The sequence below is a fragment of the Platalea leucorodia genome (assembly GCF_965183815.1).
Source record: "Platalea leucorodia genome assembly, chromosome: 11".
Classification (NCBI taxonomy): Eukaryota; Metazoa; Chordata; class Aves; order Pelecaniformes; family Threskiornithidae; genus Platalea; species Platalea leucorodia.
Window position 1 is genome coordinate 8,119,168 of NC_138833.1, and position 22,658 is coordinate 8,141,825.

Below are 22,658 nucleotides of genomic sequence, written 5' to 3' on the forward strand. Positions count from 1 at the left end.
TTGACTGCTTTGATATCCTTTCAAAACCTTGGCCAGAGATAATTTTTAGAGGGGGGAGAGAAAAAAAGGTGTCTTGGAGCAGGATTTCCAATGAAATTTCTCAGTAATTTCTGAGGCTGGGGACTAGGCTATGTGGCCATATTCTCTCTGAAGTTCACTTGATGCTTTTTTTTGACAGTTTCTCTGGGCAGTTTGCACTGAGACATTGCATTTATGAGCTGAGTGTTTCTATACGTCCTTTCTTGACCCTCTCCACTTGACTGTTTTCAGCTCCTCCGCTCCCTCATTACCCCATCTCTCCTCCTCTATAAACACTGTTTAAACAGGTTGCAGCTCAGCCCTTTCTTCCTACCCTCATGCCTGGCAGTGCCTGCCCTTGGTTTCCTCTTGCTGCTCCTGCCACTGGCATTTGGGGGGTTTGCTTTTTCATGGCAGCTGATAACATTCACACATCTCTCCTGCAGTTCTTGAGGTTGACTTGCTGTCTTGCAATCCCGTTATTTTTTTCTTCACGAGATTTCTGGAAAGTGCTCGGATTCACAATGCCAATGTTGTGCTCTGTTCATGGGGGTGTGGGGAGCAAGTACCTTTTTTTTTTTTTTTTTCTTTTTCATCCTACTATGTCATCTTGTGGCATCTCAGCTACTTACATCTGGGCTGAGATCTGTGTTTGGGATGGAGTTGAGGGATTCCTGTGCATAGAGGGAGGCAGTTTGTAGCAATATGAATGTTAGCATAGAACCATAGAATGGTTTGGGTTGGAAGGGACCTTTAAAGATCATCTAGTTCAGCCCCCAAATATTGACACATATATATCTGATATTGGCTATATCAGGGCTCAGTCTAGTGATTTCCTGCATGAACGACCTTTTCTCCTGTCTTTTCTCTATAAGATGCAATTAAGGTGGGATCTTGGTGTGGCTGCTAACAGCCTCGTTTCGAGCCTTGTCAAGGAGCTCTGGAGGGGAGAGGGGATGTATCTTGTTCCATAAGTTTGTCACCTGGCTGATCGTCTTCCTCACAGCTCCTATGGGACACGGAGCAGACATGAGATCATCTGATACCTGGAGGCTTTTGTGAACAACCAGGCAAAGGCCTTGTCTAGTGCCTGGAGACAACCACCCCCACCCACAGCTTCTGCCTTGTGGTGTCTGCCTGGGTACCTTGGTGCAGTTGCTGGAACGAGCAGGGAAAAAGGTGGTGAAGTGTCTTCCTCTTTATTAAATCCTTACTATCCTCACACTACTTTTTTTTGCTTTTTCTCCTGCTGTACATTTTCTGGTACCATCACCTCAATCATATACTTATCCTGGGTCTTACAAAATACTTTCCATCTCTTTGTCCAGCCCTGTGGGACTGCAGCTGATCCTGTCTCACGGCGGGGATGAGCAAGCTCTGGAGGCATTGACTGAAGGAGCAGGAATAGATGAGGTGGAGCAATTCCAGCCTCTGTTGGATGCCTGAAGAGTGGTGACTCAGGGGCACTGAAGCTACTTAATTCCTCAGGTTATTGTGGACACGGCACTTGGAGCCTAACACAGGAGCTGGAGAACTTGTAGCAGGATGGATTTGGTATCGATGAAAAATGCCTTTGGCTTTACTGCTTTTTTTTTGCTGCAGCTTTGTACGTGGTCTTCTGGCCTCCTTGTAAGACCTGAACCACTGACTTCCAGCTCATGGTCAGAAGGTATCTCCTGATTTTTTGTTTAATAGGTTTAATAATTTGTTTTTTTAGGTGGCCTGTGTGCAGCTAATCAATTCCACAATCAACCCTCCTCATGAGCTGGACTTCAGAGTTGACATTGGTGGGGAGCTGATGCATCCTGGATTTCAACACCTCCTTAAGGTAAGGAGCAGCTCACTGCTTGACTTGATCTGGAAAGTGGAGGAGGCAGCTGGTAGTTCAGGCCTGGCCTTTGATGGGGTGGGCAAGAGTAAAGAGGTGAGTCTTTGTTGCCCTGCTAACTCCCAAGCCCTCCTCATGGGTGAGAGACTCAACCAAAACCTTTCCATCCCTGCCCCCAGAAGTGGCCCCTTGTCGTGATTTAACCCCAGCCGGCAGCTAAGCACCACACAGCCACTCGCTCACTCCCCCCACCCCAGTGGGATGGGGGAGAGAGTTGGAAGGGTGAAAGTCAGAAAACTCATGGGTTGAGATAAGAACAGTTTAATAATTGAAGTAAAATGAAATAGAATAGTAGTAGTAGTAGTAATAATAATATAATACAATAATAATATACAAAGCAAGTGATACACGATACAATTGCTCACCACCCGCCAAACGATGCTACGCACATCCCCGTGCAGCGAGCACTGCCCCCTGGCCAACTCCCCCCAGTTTATAGACTGAGCATGACGCCATACGGTATGGAATAGCCCTTGGGCCGGTCTGGGTCCGCTGTCCTGGCTGTGCCCCCTCCCAGCTTCTTGTGCACCAGGCAGAGCATGGGAAGCTGAAAAGTCCTTGGCTGGTGTAAGCACGGCTTAGCAACAACTAAAACATCAGTGTGTTATCAACATTATTCTCATACTAAATCCAAAACACAGCACTATACCAGCTACTAGGAAGAAAAAATCAACTCTATCCCAGCTGAAACCAGGACACCCCTGCACTCTTTCCCCTCAAAGATCAGTTCTGGTATCATTCCCTGGGGCACTAAATCGCCTCATCAGAAAACAGAATGGGAATTTTAGGGTTGTTTTTTGACAGGAAAGTGAGAGGCTTTAAGGAGAACGTGGCAGGAGTCTGCTTGCATGCAAGTCTATGCCATTGTCTAGGACCTACAGCCCAAAAGCTGAGGGTGGCCTCCTTCTAAGGGCTTTGGTGACGGTATGTATATCTAGTGCTGCTTGGCTGTGGTCTGCAGCCAGTTTGCTGCTGTTCTTACTCCAAATTATTCTTAAAAACAGATTAACAAAATTGGCGTGATTCTTCTTGTGCCTTTGCCTGCAAAGAGCAGAAAAGAGAAAATTCATAAATTCTCTGTTTTTCACAGCTGTTCTGTTTTCCTTTTTTGTTAAAGTGGCTTTGTTCTTTTCAATTGTGAGGAAGACTTGTAAGACTAATATTTTTAGGGAGAAGAGAGAGGAGTATTATGCAGAGGATCCCCAGGGAAATCCTCATGCAAAAGGTGGTGCTCACCTAAAGGGTTATTGAAAGCTTAAAGTTACTTGAAATTAGTTTAAAAAAAAAAAAAAAAGTTAAATAGTCTTCAACCCTTTGTTTTCCATATCTATGCACGTACTCCTTCCATATATCTGCCACTGTGCTTAAATACGCCAAGGATATAATCTGGCACATTCGTGTGTAGAGCAAGCTCCTTTTAAATTGCTCTTTGTGTGCTTCCTTGCAAATGGTTGCAGAGTTCACAACTTTGTGTAGTCAGATGATTGTTGTGGATTTTTTTACATTTGTGGTTTATGCTCTCCATTTTGAAAGAAGTTGACTTTCACAAGGGGAAAGATACTGTGCCAAACAAACAGGACAAATCATTAGATGAAAGAGAATAAAATAAAGCAACTAGAAGTCCCACGTAAAGCAAAGATGAAGGAAAGAACTTGTTGGAAGGTCTAAGAATAGCTGAGACAATTGCCTTCTAGCAACTGCTGAGCTCTGAAAGTTGTTTTCTGAACTCATTCAGGAGTTGCTGTTCCTGGGTGAACGACAGTGAAGGTTGCTGCCAGTAGGAGAGGGGTGAGCTCGCTGCTGCCTGTGTGAGCAGAGGGGGAACCTATACTGCAGGGGCAGAGGATAAAGATTAGTTTAGAGGAGAAATAGCTGCTAGCCAGCGGTAGGGGAGATGCTAGTCAAAAAGCTGAGGGTTGGCTAGTATGGAGTCTACTTGCCATTGATCTCTTGATGCTTTATTGCTTCTATTGGAGATTCTGAGAAATAAGAGACCCCATGTTATCTAAAAAGCAAGCTTTTTATTTAAGAGAACATACTTTAGGGTATCAGACCAAATGTTTGATTACTTGGTCTGCCTGAATGTCCTGCCTGAGACAGTGGCCAGAAGCTGGTGCCTGGGGAAGCACGTGAGAAAGGGGAACCATCTATAACAGTTCCCTCAGTGCTCTTCTGGCCTCCAAGCACACACTGCTCCAAGACTGTTCGAGTCAGGTGTAGTTTCAGTGAGTAACCCTGAGTAGATTTGTTTTCCAAAAACCTGCCTGGTCCCCCTTGAGGCTGCATCATCTCTGAGCATCCATAAGATCTAGGGCAAGGGAGCCACAGCTCTGCTGCCTCTAACGTGAGCAGCTCCCTCCTTCTGTTTGTTTTGAACCCAATTCCTGATCTTGTGGGATGGCTCCAGTCTTGTTTCAATAGACGGTGAACTGCAGAATCCTCCTCATCCTTTCCATACCCTTACAATTCATCATTTTAAACCTCTGTTGTTCCTCTCCTTCACCGTCTGTCTAGTTGGAGAAGTCCTAGCTTGCTTGCTTGTCCTGCATGGAGATGCCTTTCCACATTTTCCTCGTTCGTGTTCTCTGAAATCTTGAAAAGTTATAATTGGGCATCTTTATGTAAACTCAACAACAAATACTTCATTGTGGGACCTTTCCTTATTTGAACACGACTGCTTGCAGGAATATTAATGCTTTGTTGCTTTGTCATCTTCTGCTGCAGACCTCACTATTATTGGCTAGCTGATGAATATGACTCCCAAATCGTAGTGTACAAGAACGGAGCTGACCCTGACTTCAAGTGCAAGCACCTTGACATATGAACCCTGAGCAGTGGATAGGTAAGTCCTTTCGCTGATATAGCTTGGCTGAAACCAGCCCTGTCAGATCATGGTCCTAGAGCAAACCCTGTCACTTCATCCCTGTACTCAACTGGAGCTGTTGGCCATCAGACCTTCTTCTTCTTCTCTCCATACTTTTTCCTTGAGCTGAGCTGTCTTCTAGTGTTTGTTTTCAGCACATGGGATGGGTATCGAGGCTGATCTTCACTACTTCACGTGGGACACGTGTCGCATTGCTTGGGGCACAGCGATTCCACCCATATCAAATCCAGAACACTTCTGTGTTTGGGCAGGGAGTGCTGCCAGGATTCAGTGGTTTATATTGACAGCAGCTTCCAGAAGAAACCATTATTCTGTGGTGTGCTCCCTAAGAGAAGGGCATGTCAGTCTTCAAGCAGAGGTTCTGCAGTAGGAGACAGTGGGCAGAGGGGGTTTCTCCAGCAAGGGCAGAGCACAGCCCTGCAGTGAGTGGCATGGGGCATCTTGAGGCTTGTGGGATGTATTGGAGAAGGAAAAGGGGAGTGTGTTTACAGCAGTGCTTTTCTTAATTGTATTTCCCTTCTTTTTCTTTTTAGATAACTTGATTGATAAAACCAAGGTGGAGAAAACTGAAGCAGAGTGGTGGAACCAGAGACAAAGTTTTTTGCTGAGGTGGTTGGGTAACAGATAGGTTACCTGATGCTGGACTGCAAGAGCTGCCACTCACTTCTGTCTAATTGATTACCAATGTACATGTTGTGCTTGATCTTTCTGACAGAGCACGTACTTACATCTTAATTAAAAAAAAAAAAAATCAAAACCAAAAAAACAACAGGTTGCAGCTGTCACAGTGAGGGAAAACAACATTTGAGGTGTGGGCATGGGTCTCCCCTACCTTTTGAACTCACAGGCAGCTAGATAGTCCCCAGCAGTTTCTGTCTGGTAGGAAATAATGGAAGCTGTGATGGGGTGGAATTGAAAAATGCCATTCCCGTCACTGCGGTGCAAGCAGCTGCCTCCAGACTGTGCCAGATCTGTAGTGAATCCTTCCCAGCAAGAATGGTGTTGCTGCCTGTGTTGCAGCATGAATGTGTGCCTTGGCAAACTTGAGGCCAACACTGTGCAACTGGAGATGGGCTGTTAGGAGGGGTTTTTTGCCTCTTGGTTTAGTCAGAGGCATGAGTCTTTATCTTTGATTGTGACTGGAGTACTGCATGAGGGCTGGGTGGTTGAGGTTTTGAGGAAAAGCACCCCCCCATCCCTATATATACACATACTCCTTGTACATTGCTGCTCAGCCCTGTTTGTTGCCTCTGCAGCTGAACTGACTGCACAGAAGGGCTGCAGATTGAAATGAAGAAGACGAAAAGGGACTTTGAGGAGAAACTACTTGATGCACGTGGTGGGAAGGAGATGCTGGATGTGGAGAATCAGCAGATGACTGCGGAGAAGCAGGAGCTGGCAAGCAAAGTTTCCCATCTAAGTGAGGAGGTCCTTCTCAGGCTGAGACTTGGGCTGATGAGTTGGGGATGGGTTACAGCAGGCCAGAGACTGTGTTCTCCTCAAAGACCTCCTGTCTTTCTCTGGGGAGAGATGATGTTGGAAGGAGGAAAAACAATGATGAGAGGCTCCCCTGGTCAGCGATTTGGGGAGTGCCCTCAGGAGGCTCTGAGCCACTTTTGCTTAAACAGGTAGAGATGGGAGAAAGACAAAGAGGCTGAATGACACTGGTGCTGCTCCGGCTGCTTCCTGCTTTCTTATTCTCTTGGCGGTATCCATAGACCTGAGGCCAGCAGGATCAGTCCACAGATGACTAATTTCTCCCTAGCCCAAAAGTAGTCTCTGGGTCAGCTTTCCTTGAGCTGATTCTCGTCCTGCTCTTCCACTCCACAGGCAGCTCTGGTGCTTTGTTGTGCTCTAAAGAGGTTTCAATCTTAGATTTAATATGAATAGAGATGTCTACCTTGAATCTTTCCTCCTGTACTTTGTCCAGCATTCCCCTCTCATGCTTCTTTCAGCTCAGCATCACCCAGATCTGCCCTGCTGATGACCTCAGTTCAAACAGTCTCCTGTTGCTGCACCGAGTGCCATGCTCTGCCTGGACCCCAGGCAGTCTGTGCGTACTTGGTTTTGCTCTCTGGAGAGCAAAGACCGAACAGTTAAGGAAACTTTTGGATTTGAACGTGGACATTTCTGCTCTTAAGTCCCGTGTCTGATAGAATAGAAAATGCACACTGGTTATTTTTTTGGAAACATATTTACTACTTTACTCCTGAGAAAAATAACAGAAAGCAAGATAAAGCTTCTTGCAATTGTTTATACAAAACACATGGTCTTGAAATCGAAGTTCTATAGAATTCCCTTTCTTGGTGACTACATACTTTTGTAAGCAACTCCTCTGATGGAGGAGAGGAAGAAAAACATCTCTCTATTGAGCCTTCTCCCTCTGGCTGTTTACCTTTGACAAGTTCAGAAAGCACAGGTCAGAGGGAGGGAAATATTTGACTAATTTTGCTGCAGTTCTTGGGCTCCTTGGATTGTTCTTGCTCTCTTGGACAGTTGGTTGTGGCAGCTCCTGTTCTGCCTCTGCCCCATCACGAGGCAGGAGTGAGCTGACCAGGGGATACCTCTCCTTTCTGAGATACTGGAAACTGTGGGCAAGAGGTTTCATCTCACCAGGCTTGTAGTGCCTGATGCCAGGGTCAGGTCAAAAGCTGAGAGAGGAGAGGAGGGCATGTGGTGAAAAGGGGTCGTGCAGCACAAGAGAAGGTCTTTCAGGGTCTCTGAGGTGTCAGACAGCAAGAGCTACAGGCTGACTGTAGTGTGGACACAGCAGCATAAGAGCACAGGCTCTGGCTGTCCTGCAGATCCACAGATTTTCTTCCCTGTTTATCCTCACTGGCACTAGGATGGTGCAAACAGAGAATTGGAGTTTTGTTTCTACGCTACACAGTGCATCTCTAGCACCCTGTTTGATCTTTATGGACATAGATCGCTGGGACACTTCTATATATATTCACCAGCTTCCTGACAGTTGAGACAGACCTAATAAACCACCACATGTCTCTGAGGCCTGTTTCAACAACTGACTTTTGGGGTTGGGAACAGACTCTACTTCACTATTGTGCTTCCAGCTGTAGCTTGCTCACCAGACCTCTTCTGAGGTCGCCCTGCTGCAGGAATGCATCTTTCCCTCTATCAGCACATGGGAGGAGGACTTCAAGTCCCCAAGTGATGGTACGGGTCACCTGTTATGCTGCCTTCTGCTCATTTTCATTGACAAGGGAAGTTGGCAGCATCTTCTGAGGAGACGGATGGGCATTTGAGATAAGCTTGATCATTTGGGATGTGCTTCAGGGTGGTACCCTCTTTGCTCTGGGCAACTGAGCATGAGCTGACCACCAGCATGTTCTTGTTTGTTTCAGATGGAGAGGCTGAAAGAAGATCTTGAAGGCACCAAAAGAAAAATGGCTTCATACTCTTCTTCCCTGCCTGCAGCTTCGCTTCCAGGCACTGCAGGGAACATACAGCAACTGTCACCCGTCCACTACCAGGGACTGTTTCTGGAGACTTCCCACCAGCTCCTCCGCTCCTGGGTTGTTCTGACATCCCACCGCCTCCATGAAGAATGGGTATTCCCCCTCCTGCCCTTGGCTTCAGATTCGGGGGAGCCTGTGCACCTCGACTGCTTCCGTGGGGATCATCTCCAAAGAAGATGCTCAGCCAGCCGTACAACGGCAAAGACCACATTGGACTAAGGTAGGACCTACATTTTCAAGGCCACCTTACACCTTGTTCTTTCACCCCAGCAAGCTCGTCCTTTCCCTTGTGTCTCATCTCACATCACCCTGGCTGAGGGGTTTCATGGCCCTGCTTTCTCTACTGTATAGAAAAGGCAATTTTCTGTAGAAGGAGGTGATTTCTTCTTTGCCTCTGAATGCAGAGAGGGCAGGGCAGAGCACACAGGAACCTGAAGTGCTTGGTCCTCCTGAAACCATGCGGGAGGTCTGGCTTGCAGCCTGCTGGCACATGCTTTCCTTTGAAAGCTCTGGTGGTGTCCTGGTTTCAGCTGGGACCTGAGGTGTCTCACCGGTGTAACCTGGCTTAATAAGCTGGCAGTCCTTAGCAAGATTGCGTGAAGGCCGGGAGGCCCTTCCAGGTGACGTGGTCCTCTTCAGCTATGAGGGGAAGGAGGGATCTCCTGGCTAAGCCACAGCTGCACGATGCCTGCATCTCTGTGTGACTCGCAAGCAGCCTGCAAGGCAGAGCTACGTCGGCTGTAGGCAGGGTTTGTGGCAGTAACAGGACTTTGTGGCACGTGGTGCACTGCTGCACCGTCTGTGCCTTGCATCCTCTCGAGTATGGATATTGTGCTTTCTTTCTGCACCATTCCTCTTGCTTCTGCTTGGTTACCTGTCCCAACAGTTGTGTTAAAAGTAGGCTGCCTGGTAGAGATGTCTGCTTGGCACCATGTACAGCCAGTTATGGCTTTTCTCGCTGGTTTTCTCTACTCTCTTTCCTCCTGCATTACCAGGTAGATGCTGGAGCTCTTGTCCCCTATCTCTAAGTGCTCTCTGTAACATCTCTCTCACTGTTAAACATTTATGGAGCTATTTTCCCACCTTTGCACTTGAGGCAGGAGAGCAGCAGGACCCAGGCACTGTGTGTGTGCATTGCCTGGGGAGACGCAGCATTCCTGCCAGCACGCTCTCTGCCCTTCACTCTGCCTGCACCTGCAGGCCCTGCCCTTTGGAAGGGACTTGCCCCTGCCCTGAGGTTTGGGACTGTGTTACATCCCAGCGCTTAGGGCAAGCCCTGCAGATGTTCACTATAGGGCATATATGAATAGGAGGGCTTGGAAGGTGATGTACACAGACATCCCCAACCTTATGTTCCTTAAGAAGGAGGAAGGAGAGAAAAGTCTCATGCCTTTGAGCTATTCTTCTTGATCAGAGGAAGAGAACTGCATGTTCATCAGAGAAATCTGTTCTTCACCAAAGTGTATGGCTGTTGTTTGGTGCTTTGCCCCGGGGCCAGCCCTGACTCTTCTGGCTGCTGAAGGGCACGGCCCAGGACCTGCCTCGGTGGTGGCACCAGCTGCAGGGACAGCAAGATTTTGCTTCAAGGCCGTTTTACGCTGCCTTTTTTGTCAGCAGCTCCTTGCTCTCCTGCTGGTACTGGAAGCATCTGCTTGGCGTTTCCCCTCTGCTTTTGATTTCTAAGTTGAAGGCTGTTTTTCTGAATGCCCTGATTATTTTTTCTTTTTAGTTAAGTTTCGTAGTTTGAGGTGTCCGTAGGACTTGGGTGCCTGGCAAACAGTTTCCTACTGGGCCAGAATTAACCTGCATGAAGGAAAAGCTTCAGGTGTTTTCTGAAGGTCTGGGTTGCTCTACTCTTAACCTGCAGGTGTTTAGGACAGGTAGGGTGGCTCCCGGAGTTTCTGCGGCAGAGTCGGGTGCTGCTTGTCCCGAGGTTTGTATTATTTCCATTTCATGCAGGTTAAAATCTCAGTCTCTCAGCAATTCAGGTCACGGTGCAGAGCTGCTTTTGGACACCAGGTGGCAGATGGATCTCTTGGTTTTGCATGGAGGCTTTGTGTCCCTGCTGCGGCCTGTGTTTAGAGCCCTGCTTGAGAGCCTGTCAGAGTGAGCTTCCAGTCCTGGGTGTGGATTTTTGCGGGGAGCCGAGTCCTGGCTGTGCTGCCGGAGAGGTCTGGGGGTGCCAGTGCAAGGGAGCACCTGCAGAGCTCGTCAGAGGCAGGTTTCTGGCCCAAGTGTCAGCAGGCTGCAGAGGAGCGGAGTTTGCTCCCTGCTGCACATCTGTGCCTTTGCTGTGTGGGCTTCCACAGTGGCCCAGCAAATCCTCTGCCACCCAGAGTGTGGCCAGCTTGGCGACCAGAGCTGTGGCCAGGGTAGCACTGCCCTTGCTCTGCACTAATGCCAGCAGCAGCAGAGCCCTGTCACCCAGCGGTTCCCTCGGTGGGAGTGATTTCATTTGCTTTCTTAATTGCTTGTAAAGAATCACATAAAATAATTTTCGTTCTTGTTTTAGTTGATCCTTTACGTGCTCCAGCCCTGCAGACCTGAGCTGTGCGCTGGGGCAATGCTTGCCCTGGCTGTGTTGATAACACAGTGCAGCCCAGATGTTTCCGCCTCAGGTGTGCTGCTGCAAATAACTCATTCAAGAGTGTGCAATCGTTTTCTGTGTTGGGTGGTTTTCCATGTCAAACAGCCTGTGGATAAAGTTCCTTCTGTATTTATCTGTTTTATTTTCTGGTAGGTGTAATCTAGAGAGGCAGGAGGTAGTAATGTTGAGAGACCATAGAATGGTTTGTGTTGGAAGGGCCCTTCAGAGATCATCTAGTTGCAACTCCCCTTCCATGGGCAGGTCCATCTTCCACTAGATGAGGTTGCTCAAAGCCCCGTCCAACCTGACCCTGAACCCTTCCAGGGATGGGGCAACATTTTCCAGCGTCTCACCACCCTCATTGTAAAATATTTTCTTTCTTATATCCAACCTAAATCTACCCTCTTTCAGTTTAAAACGCTTGCCCCTTGTCCTGTCATGAGAGGTCCTGGTAGAAAGTCTCTCTCCATCTTTCTTATAAGCCCCTTTAAGTACTGAAAGGCCACAACAAGGTCTCCCCTCAGCCTTCTCTTCTCCAGGCTGAACAACCCCAACTCTCTCAGCCTTTCTCCACAGCCAAGGTATTCCAGCCCTCAGACTGTTTCCGTGGCCTCCTCTGGACCCGCCCTCACAGGTCCATCTTGTGCTGGGGACCCCAGAGCTGGACACAGTGCTCCAGGGAGGTCTCACAAGGACAGAGCAGAGGGAGAGAATCACCTCCCACAACCTGCTGGCCACGCTGCTGGTGATGCAGCCCATGACACGATTAGCTCTCTGGGTGGCAAGCACACATTTCCTCTTCATGTCCCATTTTTCACTCACCAGTACACCCAAGTCCTTCTCCACAGGGCTGCTCACCATCCATTCATCCCCCCATCTGTACTGATACTGGGGATTGGCCCAACCTGTGTGCAGGACCTTGCACTTGGCCTTGTTGAACTTCGAGTTGCACATGGGCCCACTCCTCCAGCCTGTCCATGTCCCTCTGGATGGTATCCCTTCCCTCGAGTGAATCAACTGCACCACTCAGCTTGGTGTTGTCTGCAACATTGATGAGAATACACTTGATCCCACTGTTCATGTCATTAATTACAATATTAAATATTATTGGTCCCAGAACAGACATTTATGTGACACCACTCATTACTGATTTCCATTTGGACATTGAGCCATTGATTATAATTCTTTGGATGCTGCCATCCAGCCAATTCCTTATCCATCTGATAAGATCCAGAGCTTTGTTGGAAATCAGTGACTCCTTATCTCCAGAAGGCCAGATCTAGAAAGTATTTAGCTCCTAACGCATGGAAGCATAAGTACCATTAACAGATAGTGGGACTTTATAGAATCATAGAATCGTTAAGATTGGAAAAGACCCTTAAGATCATCGAGTCCAACCGTTAACGTATCAATCATTGCCAAGTCCACCACTAAACCATGTCCTCGAGCACCACGTCTACCCATCTTTTAAATACCTCCAGGGATGGAGACTCAACCACTTCCCTGGGCAGCCTGTTCCAATGCCTGACTACCCTTTTGGTGAAGAAGTTTTTTCTAATATCCAACCTACACTTCCCCTGGCGCACCTTGAGGCTGTTTCCTCTTGTCCTCTCGCTTGTTGCTAGGGAGAAGAGACCAACCCCGACCTCACTACAGCCTCCTTTCAGGTAGTTGTAGGGAGCAATAAGGTCTCCCCTCAGCCTCCTCTTCTCCAGGCTAAACCACGCCAGCTCCCCCAGCTGCTCCTCATAAGACTTGTGCTCCAGACCCTTCACCAACTTTGTTGCCCTTCTCTGGCCACGCGCCAGCACCTCGATGTCCTTCTGGGAGTGAGGGGCCCAAAACTGAACACAGCACTCGAGGTGCAGCCTCACCAGTGCCGAATACAGGGGCACTATCACCTCCCTGGTCCTGCTGGCCACACTATTCCTGATAAAAGCCAGGATGCCATTGGCCCTCTTGGCCACCTGAGCACACTGCTGGCTCATGTTCAGGTGGCTAGCTAGGGGTCAGGGCTATACACCTAGCTATACACCTAGCTAGGGGTCAGGGCCCTGAACACCTTGTGTAGACCCAAGCCAAAGTTTCTCTTGAGAATGAAACTTTGAGGGTTTCTGAAAATGCTGCCCAGCAATGTGGACTAGCTCGCAAAATGTCTGTTGCTGGTTCGCTGCGCCCTCCAGATGCTCACAAATGCATTTAAAGCATCCCCGCTTGCTCTTCACATGTCCTCAGATTTCCAGGATGCTGAGAGGTATTGCTTCCTCTTGCTCAGGGTATGCCTTTCTGGAGGGATCCCTGGCATAAATGTCTCCTCTGTCCAATACCTCTCTCCCTTTTCTTTTTCCAGCCCAGTGCCCCTGGCTCTATCACCTCTCTCTGGTGAGGCAGAGGCTTTCAGGATTCTGCAGCTGTAGCTTCTCTCTTACTCGAGCATCCACGCATGTTGTGCCAACGTTGGCTGAGAAGCGGCAGTGAACAGGTACAGAAACTTCTCTCTTCCTCTTTGCTCAGGAATGTTCTTGGACAAAATGGGGAAGTCTGTGCACAAACCTGGGAGCTGGTAAATCGTGGTTCAAAAGTGTCTGCTGAGGAGAATGATTGGGGGAACTCACAAGGTGTCCTTCCAGTATCGCAGAATGATTCAGACTGAAAGGCTTCTCTGGAGGTCTCGGGTTCAACAGGGCTAACCCAGAAGTTGGAGATTGCTCAGGGTCTTTTGTAGTTGTGTTTTTGAGTCTCTTCGAGGACAGAAATTGCCCCAGCTCTCTAGATGTAGCTGGGTTCCCTTCTCTGGTGTTTAACCACCCTTGTGATAATAATTCTCCTTATATCAACTCAGGATTTGCCTTGCTGGAGCTTGTGGCTGTTATCTCCTAACCGTTTCCCCGCTCTTGCTTCCTCGTTTGTCCTGGAGTGGTGTTGGGGAACACACACTAATGGCATCAGTGTACCTTGATGGGGCTCTGGGAGCAGTGCTGGTGGGAAACTGAACGTTCGTTTGCTTTTCAAGGGAGGCAGAGCCTGTTCGGAGGGCTTTCTCCCTAGATCTTGCGTTTCATCTCTGCAGAGTATGTAGTGTATCTCTTCCCTGGATCATGCCCTAGGAGAGGGTTTTGAGCCTGTAGCCTTCAGTTTCTAGAAACTGAAGTCAATCCTCATCACACATATGCAATCTATAAGTACGGGTACAGTGGTGGCTGGTCTGGGAGGTGTTTATACATTCCCACTGTTTCCCACCCGTATGCATCAGTCCGGAGAGAAGAACCACAACCAGCTCAGAACCTTTCTGTAGCACAGCCATGTATTTTAGCAGTCAATGTTTTCATCTTGCAATAGGTGATGGTGTTGCCTGTATGTCTTGGACTGACCTTTCCTTACACTTTCAGGCAAGCAGCACTTTTCCTGCCATTACAGTGCTTTCCCCAGGGCACCCAGCCGGTGCCCAGGCGCTGGTTCAGCTGCAGCAGACGTCCTGGTGCAGATATTTTGCCAGGTGGAGGTGGCGTTTCTAACAGAGAACATGTAGAAAAGTCAGCGGGAGCAAGGTCAGGCTGTGACCCAGGGCTACTTCCTTGGGAGCGAGGAGCTGCTGCTGTCCCCGTTGGTGCTGGCACTGCCAGCGTGGCAGTCGGCTCCCAGCACTTACTTTTGGGGATGCTGCGGGTGACGGGTGTACCCAGCTCTCGGGTGCAGCTCCTGCCTGTCCTGGGCTTCTGCCAGGCTGCTGCCGCTGCAAGAAGCACTTGGGATGTTATTGGTGGGCTCTCTGCAGGTGTGTGGTGCTTACTGGGAGATACTGGGAGCCGGACTGTGCCTGTAGTGCTTGCAGCGCACATCCTTGGTGTTCACACTGGGGTGCCAACACCAGGCAGTGATTTTATTTGCAATTTGAGCTTCAAGAGACCCCTGGGTGAACCCCAGGTTAGGGCCAGGGGTGCCGTAGGGTTTTTTGGCTTCATGTGGGTATTGGGGCTTGTCTGGCCTTGAAAACTGGGGGGTTTTCTCTGGGATCCCCTTGTTGTTTATTAATATTTCCAGGTTCCTTGCAGTGCTGTTTTCATCCGCCAGATGTGCGCAGTTGAGCCGTGTTGGCTCAGTTCCTGGGGATGAGGTCAGAGGATTGGGATTGGGAGAAGGGATCAGCTGCTTTTCTGACGAGGGGCTGACGCAGCCCTGCATCCTCCCCTGCATCCCCCCCGTCCCCCCCCCATGACCTCCTTTTCCAGACAAAGAGAGGAAGTGCCGGCTGCGTGCGCATCCTGCCCTGCGCTGCTGGCAGCCCCGGCCCCCCTCCTTGTGCTGTGCCCCCCTCCCTCCGTCCCTGCTCTGATCCTGGAAAGAACAGCTCAGCTCCCATTTCAAGGAGCCTTTGTCCTGTCAGACAGCCTTCTTTGGGAGATTTGTCTTTCTTTTTTCTGCCTGTGACAGGACCATAATTAGGAAGGGGGTCTCCATCTGCTGCTGGAGGGAATGGGGGGGTTGCAGAGAGAAATCACCTGCCCTGGCACACAAAGGCAGTATTTACCCCCCAGCTGGCGTCACCAGCCTTTTGGATGCTTAGTTATTAGGCAGTTTGAGAGCAGGAGCAGGGATGAGCAGTGTTTTGTGCCATTAAAATGAAACATCTCTGGGGTGTTATGCCAGCCCCTCTCTACATCCCTCTGTTGTGGGGCTCCACACACTTCTCCAGTGCACCCCATTCCTGCCCTGTGCTCTGAGCCATTGCTGTTGTGCTGGTGTAGTGCTCCTCTGTTCCTGCACCCCCCAAGCCCCCTTCCCTGCTGACATTAGAGGCTCGGGTAGTTGCCCAGCAGTGGCAGCATACCCCAGTCCTGGGCTTCCCCAGAGCTCTGCCCATCTCCATTGCTCCTGCCCCATGGCAACATCTTGCCAGGCTGGGGTCCACCCTGATGTCTCACTTCCCCAGCACTCCCAGACTGAGTCACTCAGGGTGTGCTGGGAATACACCCGTGTTTAGTAGCCCCACAGCTATGTTTTGCAATTTTTTCAGTCCCCCATTGCTCATGGGATGAGGTGTTCTGGCACCTTATCTTTTGATACCCCTTCCTATGCGGCAACACTGCAAAAATGCCTGCTCATCAGTGCATCCGTGATGCTGATCCCCCTGCCCTGGCAGCCGGTTCCGACCTGCCGAGCTCCCTACTGTCCCAGTGCCAGCCTCGCTTGTCTCCTGCCATGCAGGGAGACATGCCCGTAGTTTTTGCAGCTGTGGCAATGACAGTAATAAAATCAAGCCTCCCTGTGTGTCCCATCCTGGGTGTCCCGCACTCTGTCTGCACCCCGGCATGCTGCTGCGGCAGGAGCATCTCCACAGAACTCCAGCTCTGGGTCAGCCTCACTCTGATCCCACAAAAAGGATTGCTCTCTCCCAGAAGAGGCCCTTGAAGGTATTTTTGTAGTTAGTTATATAGCCAGTGGGACTTTCTGCCTGTGGCCTGTGTGGCGTGTAAGTGCTGGTACCCCAGAACTGGTGCTTGCCAGGCTCTGTCCTTGCAGGCTGGATGGATGCAGCTATGGTGCCGAAATCTGTGCTGGGCACCCTGCTTCTTGCTGAGTTTAGTCCTTCAGTGTTAGGATATTACCTGCTGTCACCTGTATAAGTGTTTTCTCTCTGTCTGTCTTTTCATTTTTTTAAAGCTCCTTGCTTTTCTTCCTCATCCTCCTCGGTGCTTAAGTTACTGCAAAGGGCTTGGGATCCTGGATCTATTTGTGTTTTTTGTCTCATAGCTGAGTGATGCTTTTTGGTCCTTTTTGGAGTGATCCTGGGAGAACTTCCTGCAAGATTCACATGGGAATTTAAGCCTCAGATTCAGCTGGATTTAGCCCTATGCTGACATACTCCTGGCTTGAAAGCTGGATGCTCAGGGAGCGGTTTGCAAGGTATCCTTGTGCTAGTTTTGCATGTATCCTTTGGTCCCTGAACTTTTCCTAGGGACAGCATCTGGTCGCCCTGACTCAGATGGGTGCTGGTTCTCCCTCCATGTCTGTCTTCAGCCCTTTCTCTCATCCCTGGGCCTGGGCGTGTTCCCACAAAAGGTAACACCAGGCTTTGGGCGCTCACCCTGATGTGGAACTTAATACAGGTGAAATTTGGTGTTTTTTCTCAAACCTGGAAAAATATGTAAATATGGAGGGCAGCGGCATTAGTTGTTAGGAGTTATATGTGTGAAACACACTGTTTTAATACAAAATACTGTCCTTTTCCTCAGGATTGTGAATCTAACACAGTGAGGAAAAGCTGAATATAAATGGGGTGGTGAGGAAAGGCAACCAGGAGAGCTCAGGAGGCAACAAGGCTGCTGAAGTTTTTTAAGCAAATATTTTGGCTATAAGGACAATTTAAATGACCCAGTTAGGGCTGGTTGGAGCCTCTTTTTCTGCCTGAGCCTGTGGGGCTGGAGCAGAGCTGGAGAGCTTCTCCCCCCCCCCCCGAGCAGCTCATCCAGCGGCAGAGGGTGCTCATGCACCACCGTGCAAATCCTTCTTTTCCCTCAGCCATCTTAGGCAAAGTGTTTTCCTTCCCTGCAGTCTCCATTTTATGTTTCTGACGCAGAAAATAAAAAGGTCGGGAAAGCGGGGGGAGGATGAGGGGGAGCGAGACATGCCAAGGCAAAGCTTGGTGGCGGCCTCCTCGGCACCGGGGCTGGGGTGGGGGGAGGCAGCGAGCCCCAACTTGTGCCCAGGGGCATGCAGAGTGAGGGGCTTTCGGGAGGCAGGGGGGGATGCAGAATTTGGGGGGGGGCACTCTGCAGAGAGAAATGGTGTTTCAGATTAAATACTGCTTGGAGACACCCCCCCACCCCCACCCCCCCCGGCTCCTGCCAGCCCCCAAGGCTGAATGGTGCCCTCCCTCCCTCCCTCCCTTGTTGTTGCAGGTTGCTCTAGCTGTAATATTGCTTTTTTTAACCCACATCTCCATAGGAGGCTGAGCAGACCCCACAAACTGCCTGGAAGCGGGATGGAGCTGAGGCTTTGCTGCAGAGCTGGTCTTGTCCAGGCTCCCCATACAAGAGGCACTTTCCTGTTTTCATTGTTCAGGATGCTGAGATCTATTCTTGCTCTTTTTTTCCTTCCTGCCTGTGCATGTTGCAGGGGATAGATTGTTGCCCCAGGTTCATTACCAACAAATCCTGGCAGCAGCACCTTTCCCAGCTGTGTGGAGAGCCCCAGGAGAGCCGCCAGCATGCGATATTGAGTAACTATTGTCAGTGTCTCTATTTGTAGTAACCATTTTTGTTATTCATCACTGCATCCTTCGTGTTGTATAGTGGAGTGCTTAGGGGTGAGCAGGCATTTCCCAATCCAGGATATGAAGCAAGCTGGCAATCCAAACTGCTGGAGGCTTCTCCAGAAGTGAACTTCACTGAACCAACCAAACAAGGATGCTGCAGGCTCGGAGATGGACTCATGCATCTGTGGTCCACTCCTGGTCCCTGCCTCTTTGCAGGCTCTTGCTCTGCAGTGTGCACAGCACATCTCTCCCTTCCATGAGAGGTGGTTTGCAGGAGACAGTTTTGTGAACCTCTGTAGGGCTCCTGGGTTTGTTTGGGTTCTTTTTGCAGAGTAAGGAGTGCAGTTTAAGGGTTTTCTTTTGTGACATCTATTGTTCCAGTACCTGAGAACAAAATTGCTAGGTCTTCACCCTTACAGGTATGTGCACAAACATAGCAGCTGGCATAAATGCATCCGGCTAACTTCAAACCAGCTGAAGCTGCCAGCTCCAAAACCTGCCAGAGGTACGGATTAAATACTTCACAATTTGGTCCAAGTCCGTCCGCAAACTTGAACAAAAATCCCTGGGAAAGCTGACTTGTTTAAAGCCTGTTTAGATGAGTCTGCACAAGCAGCTCGCTCATCAGTGACAGGGAGGTGGGGGATATCCCTGCAGGACTGCTCAGTCACTCCTTGTTACAGAAATTTGTTCTTTCCACGTAGGTGAGTCCTGGTCGCTCTTGTGCTTATCAAGTCCTAGGCCCAGTTTATTCTCAAGTTCTTATATCCCTTTTTGTTGCTTTCCTAGAAATATGATTTTGCAGCTTAATGGAGCTTTTTGTTTTGCTTTTACCCAACTGCTCTGTGCTTTTTCTTTTTTTTCTTTCCCACAGCCACGCACAAGGATGATTCTCAGGAAGATAATAAACGTCATAAGACTGGCTGTGGTTTCTAGGGATAGTTAAATGAGTATCTTTTCCTTTAAATATCCTAAGCTAAAGCGCCCTTTGTTTGTGATCTTGTGCATGCCCACATATACGAAAATAGGTCAGTGATTCTGTGCCGGCAGCAGCCGTGCTGTCTGCTCGCTGGCCTGGGGCGTCAGTACGTCTGCGGGAGGAGACACGGAGGAGCGGCACAGCCATAGGTCAGCTCTGAGGGAGGGATGCTCGTCCTCCCCTGCCTTGTTACTGGGCAGCGCGCTGCCTCCAGGACTGGCGAGTGGGGTGGGGGGCAGTGCTGGGGGTGCTATGGGCTCCTGCAGCCCCCTTGCCCGAGGTGTCGAAGGGTGAGCACCCAGCGGAGCAGAGCAGGGTTGGGTTTCTGTGCTGCTTCTCCCCCTCCCCATAGTTGGGGTACAGCAAGAAGGGTGTCTTGGCTTTTGTGGTCACCCTGGGACTGGTGCAGATCCCCCTGCTTGTTCCAGCCCATGGTGAAGCAGTGAGGTTTTAGGCATCTAAGCAGTGAGATGCATCAGTCATCCCTCTCATGGTGTGGAGCTGGCAGAGGCAGTTGAAGTCGCAGGACAGGGTGCAAACCCTTTCCATGGTCCTCCATGCGAGCCTCAGGAGTGTTGGTGGGACAGTTCATGCTCCCAGAGAAGGGGGTGTCTGTGACAGCCTGACTCTGGTGCAACACAGAGGAGGGGGCAAGAAAGTCTAGGGACTGTGATGATGCTCGGCATCTTTCAGTCACTCTTCCAGCACCAAACCTGCAAAACACGTCTCCTGAAACACTTCCCCTCGTGCTGCTCCACAAATCCTTTGGTGTTCAGTGTCTCGTGCTGAGCTTTGATGTGCAGGTAGATATTGTGGATGTTGTCAGGCCTGAAGTCTCTGCATTAATTTAAGGCAATAGATGTCTTTAGGGAGGTTATCTCGCTCTTTGTGGGAGAGTCACCTGTGTCCGTATCCGTGAACACGAGGGAGAGCAGCAGTCTGATCTTTCTCTACCCCTTTGTAAAGGTGTTTGTTGCATGGGGCAGCCAGAGCTTTGATACTTATTAGGAGGGCAGTTCTGGTTAGCCATTGCATGAAGAAAAGCTCATTCAACAGCTCCTGGCTTACCCAGGTTTGCTGTACTCAGAAAAGAAAGACCAGGAGGGCGAGAGAAGAAAGAACCTCCAAAGAAAAAAGGGGAAGGAGCTGCACTTGTTGAGTCTGGACAATCCTCTGCCAGTAGGACCAAGTCAGAAACTGCTTCTCTTTGGTGCTTATCAGGAGGTTGTTCCTAAAGCTTGACCCGTGCTTCTGCCTGGGCCCTGGCAGATGTTTTCCTGGCGTTTCACTGCTTGCCTTATGAAAAGACCAAGACTGCGGTCTGGAGCTGGACGAGACTGCTGAGTGCTAGCATGGTGCAGGTGAGTTTCTGTGCCTGCCCTTTCATGTAAGGACGGGAGAGGCATGTAGTCAGGGAGCTATTTGTACTCTGCATCTCTTGGACTTCACCCTGGTGCCGGTCCAGGCACCTTTGTCCCACTGGTTTGTGCACTTCTCTTGCAGAACTTGCTCAAGCTGCTGCCACAGCTGGTGAAGCTCAGAAGAATGCAAGTCTGGCAGAGTATGAGCCGTTTGGGGTTCTGGTTAAGTGACTTTTCCTCCAGTCAGACAAATAGAAATCACATCAGCATCTTCCCCAACAGAAAAATTGCATTTTTCACTGTTTTGTTCCTTGTGTGATGTCCCACTCCACCTCCTGCTTCATGCTCCTTGTTCATGCTCCGTCTCTGCATTTTCTCTATCTAGTGTTTCACGAGAGATGACAAGACAGGCTGACAGGCACACAGATTTATTCTCAGGATCTGGTGTTAGTGGTAAACATCAACTACAGCAGTCTAAGTTTTGGGGCGGGGGGTGGGGGGCAATAAAAGGAAGAAGAGAGAAAAGGGAAAGTGAAAGCTCTCCCCAGTGGCCACCTGGGATGAGAAACAGCAGGAGTCTCCCTGAATAAGCACTTTCTCCAGTGCAGCCAGGAGTCCCCCAAATGCTTTTCCTGCAGTAACTCTTTGGACTCTTCAGGTCTTGCTCAGTCTCCCCATTGTCAATCCTTTGGCTGAGAGTGTTGATTGGAGCAGGCTTTGATTAGGTGCAGATGTTGCAGCGCTAATTGCCCATTAAGCTTAGTGCTGCTCATCCTTGGGTGATGTTTAGCGGTTGCATTAATGACCCTCGTCTCCTATTGTTGTCTACTGAGGGCCCTGGTACAAGGTTACAGCTCACAGCACAAAGCAAGGGCAGGAAAAGGAAGATCAGCTCTCCCATCAGTGGTAATTAACTATTCTATTCTAATTGCTTCCCACTGCAACACACAGCACAACAGACCTGGGCTGCGGGGCTGTAAGTGAAAAGGCGACGTAGGGGAGATAAGGGAGAGGCTTCAGAGTTATACGGGTTATGACACTGTGTGGGCTCAGTGTTAGTCTTGGGTCTAGGTCTTGTTTTGTAAGCCCTTATACGCTCTCAAAGTAAATGAATAGAAAGTCTCTTCTGCCCAGTCTGTCTGCTACACACCCAGTAGGGACTTTACATCTGTAGTCTCCTTTTCTTCCTCATCCTGGTTCCTGATAATGTTTTTAGCATCCTTATGACCAAACAGTGATGGTTTTAAATTCTGTGCTTAATTTGTCAAAAAAAGGCTATGAATGCCTTTAATCTGCTTGGACAGCAGTGATTCTCTTTGGGCTGCTTAGTACCAGCTTTATTACCAAAGTTTCCAAATAGGCTAACTCAGTTCCTGTAGAGAAGGCAGTTTTACCATCTCACTTTGATTTGGGGAGAGTCTAGATGAGTAAATTTTGGCCTTGATGGATTTTTAAGATCCAAACAATATCTGTCCTTATATCTGTGTTCTAGAAAAATCTATGCTTCCTGTCCTTGTTCCCTGTGTACAAGCTTTTATAAAGTGTGTGGTTACTTGGGTTCACCCCCCGCCATCCCTGCTTTTTTTTTTTTTAAAGGCAAGAAAAAAATTGAAGAGGTAAGAGCTCCCTATTTGTCTTCCCCAAACACTTTGAGATGGTCTCAGTTGTCCTGTTTTTGAGACAAAGAACTCTCGGTTGTCCACATAGGAGAAATCTGGTGTTTGAAACGCAAAAGCATCTGGTAAAACTCCAACAGAATAAGTCATTTTCTCCTGCCACGTTTAATTCCAAAAAAATAAAAATTTGGCCATGCAATGCCAGTAGGAAACTCCCATCAGGATTTTTTTTTTCTCCTTTCTTCAGTGCAAGAAGCCTTCAAATTGTCAGATCTAAAAAGCCTCCTTTAGCAGAACCGTTAAGCTTTCACAGTCCTGTTTAGCCTTGCTGTGGGGTAACAGGAAAGAAGAGAGCGAGGTGGGGAACGGGAAGAGCAGGACCCCGGGTCTGATCAATCCTGCACCAAGGAGGGCGGGCTCTCTAGCAGTTAAGACCATGACCTCAAATGAGAGTGCTGCCGCTTGTCAGAAACGGGAGTGGAAAATGAATCTGATCTTGTTGCTAACGCTGGAACCTTTATAAAGTTTGAGAAGTAGAGGAAGGATAAAATACCTCAGAAATGCCTGTTTCTGTAATTTTTTTACTTTTATTGA

At 49.1% G+C, this 22,658-nt stretch overlaps 1 protein-coding gene across 8 annotated transcripts in view; it reads left to right on the forward strand.

Moving 5' to 3' along the window:
• HDAC3 (histone deacetylase 3) overlaps nt 1-22,658 on the forward strand; it is a 59,851-nt gene that overhangs the window by 20,714 nt on the left and 16,479 nt on the right. For 3 of the 8 annotated variants that reach the window (XR_014229432.1, XR_014229436.1, XR_014229437.1), the window contains 7 exons: nt 1,736-1,846; nt 4,631-4,748; nt 5,324-5,476; nt 6,047-6,210; nt 8,153-8,486; nt 13,204-13,335; nt 16,635-16,757. The gene's annotated coding sequence lies outside the window, so the exon portion shown is untranslated. Of the gene's footprint in view, nt 1-1,024; nt 1,198-1,735; nt 1,847-2,710; nt 2,831-4,630; nt 4,749-5,323; nt 5,477-6,046; nt 6,211-8,152; nt 8,487-13,203; nt 13,336-16,604; nt 16,758-17,798; nt 17,840-22,658 lie in introns of those variants that run through there. The other 5 variants (XR_014229430.1, XR_014229431.1, XR_014229435.1 and 2 more) reach the window with 5 other exon arrangements.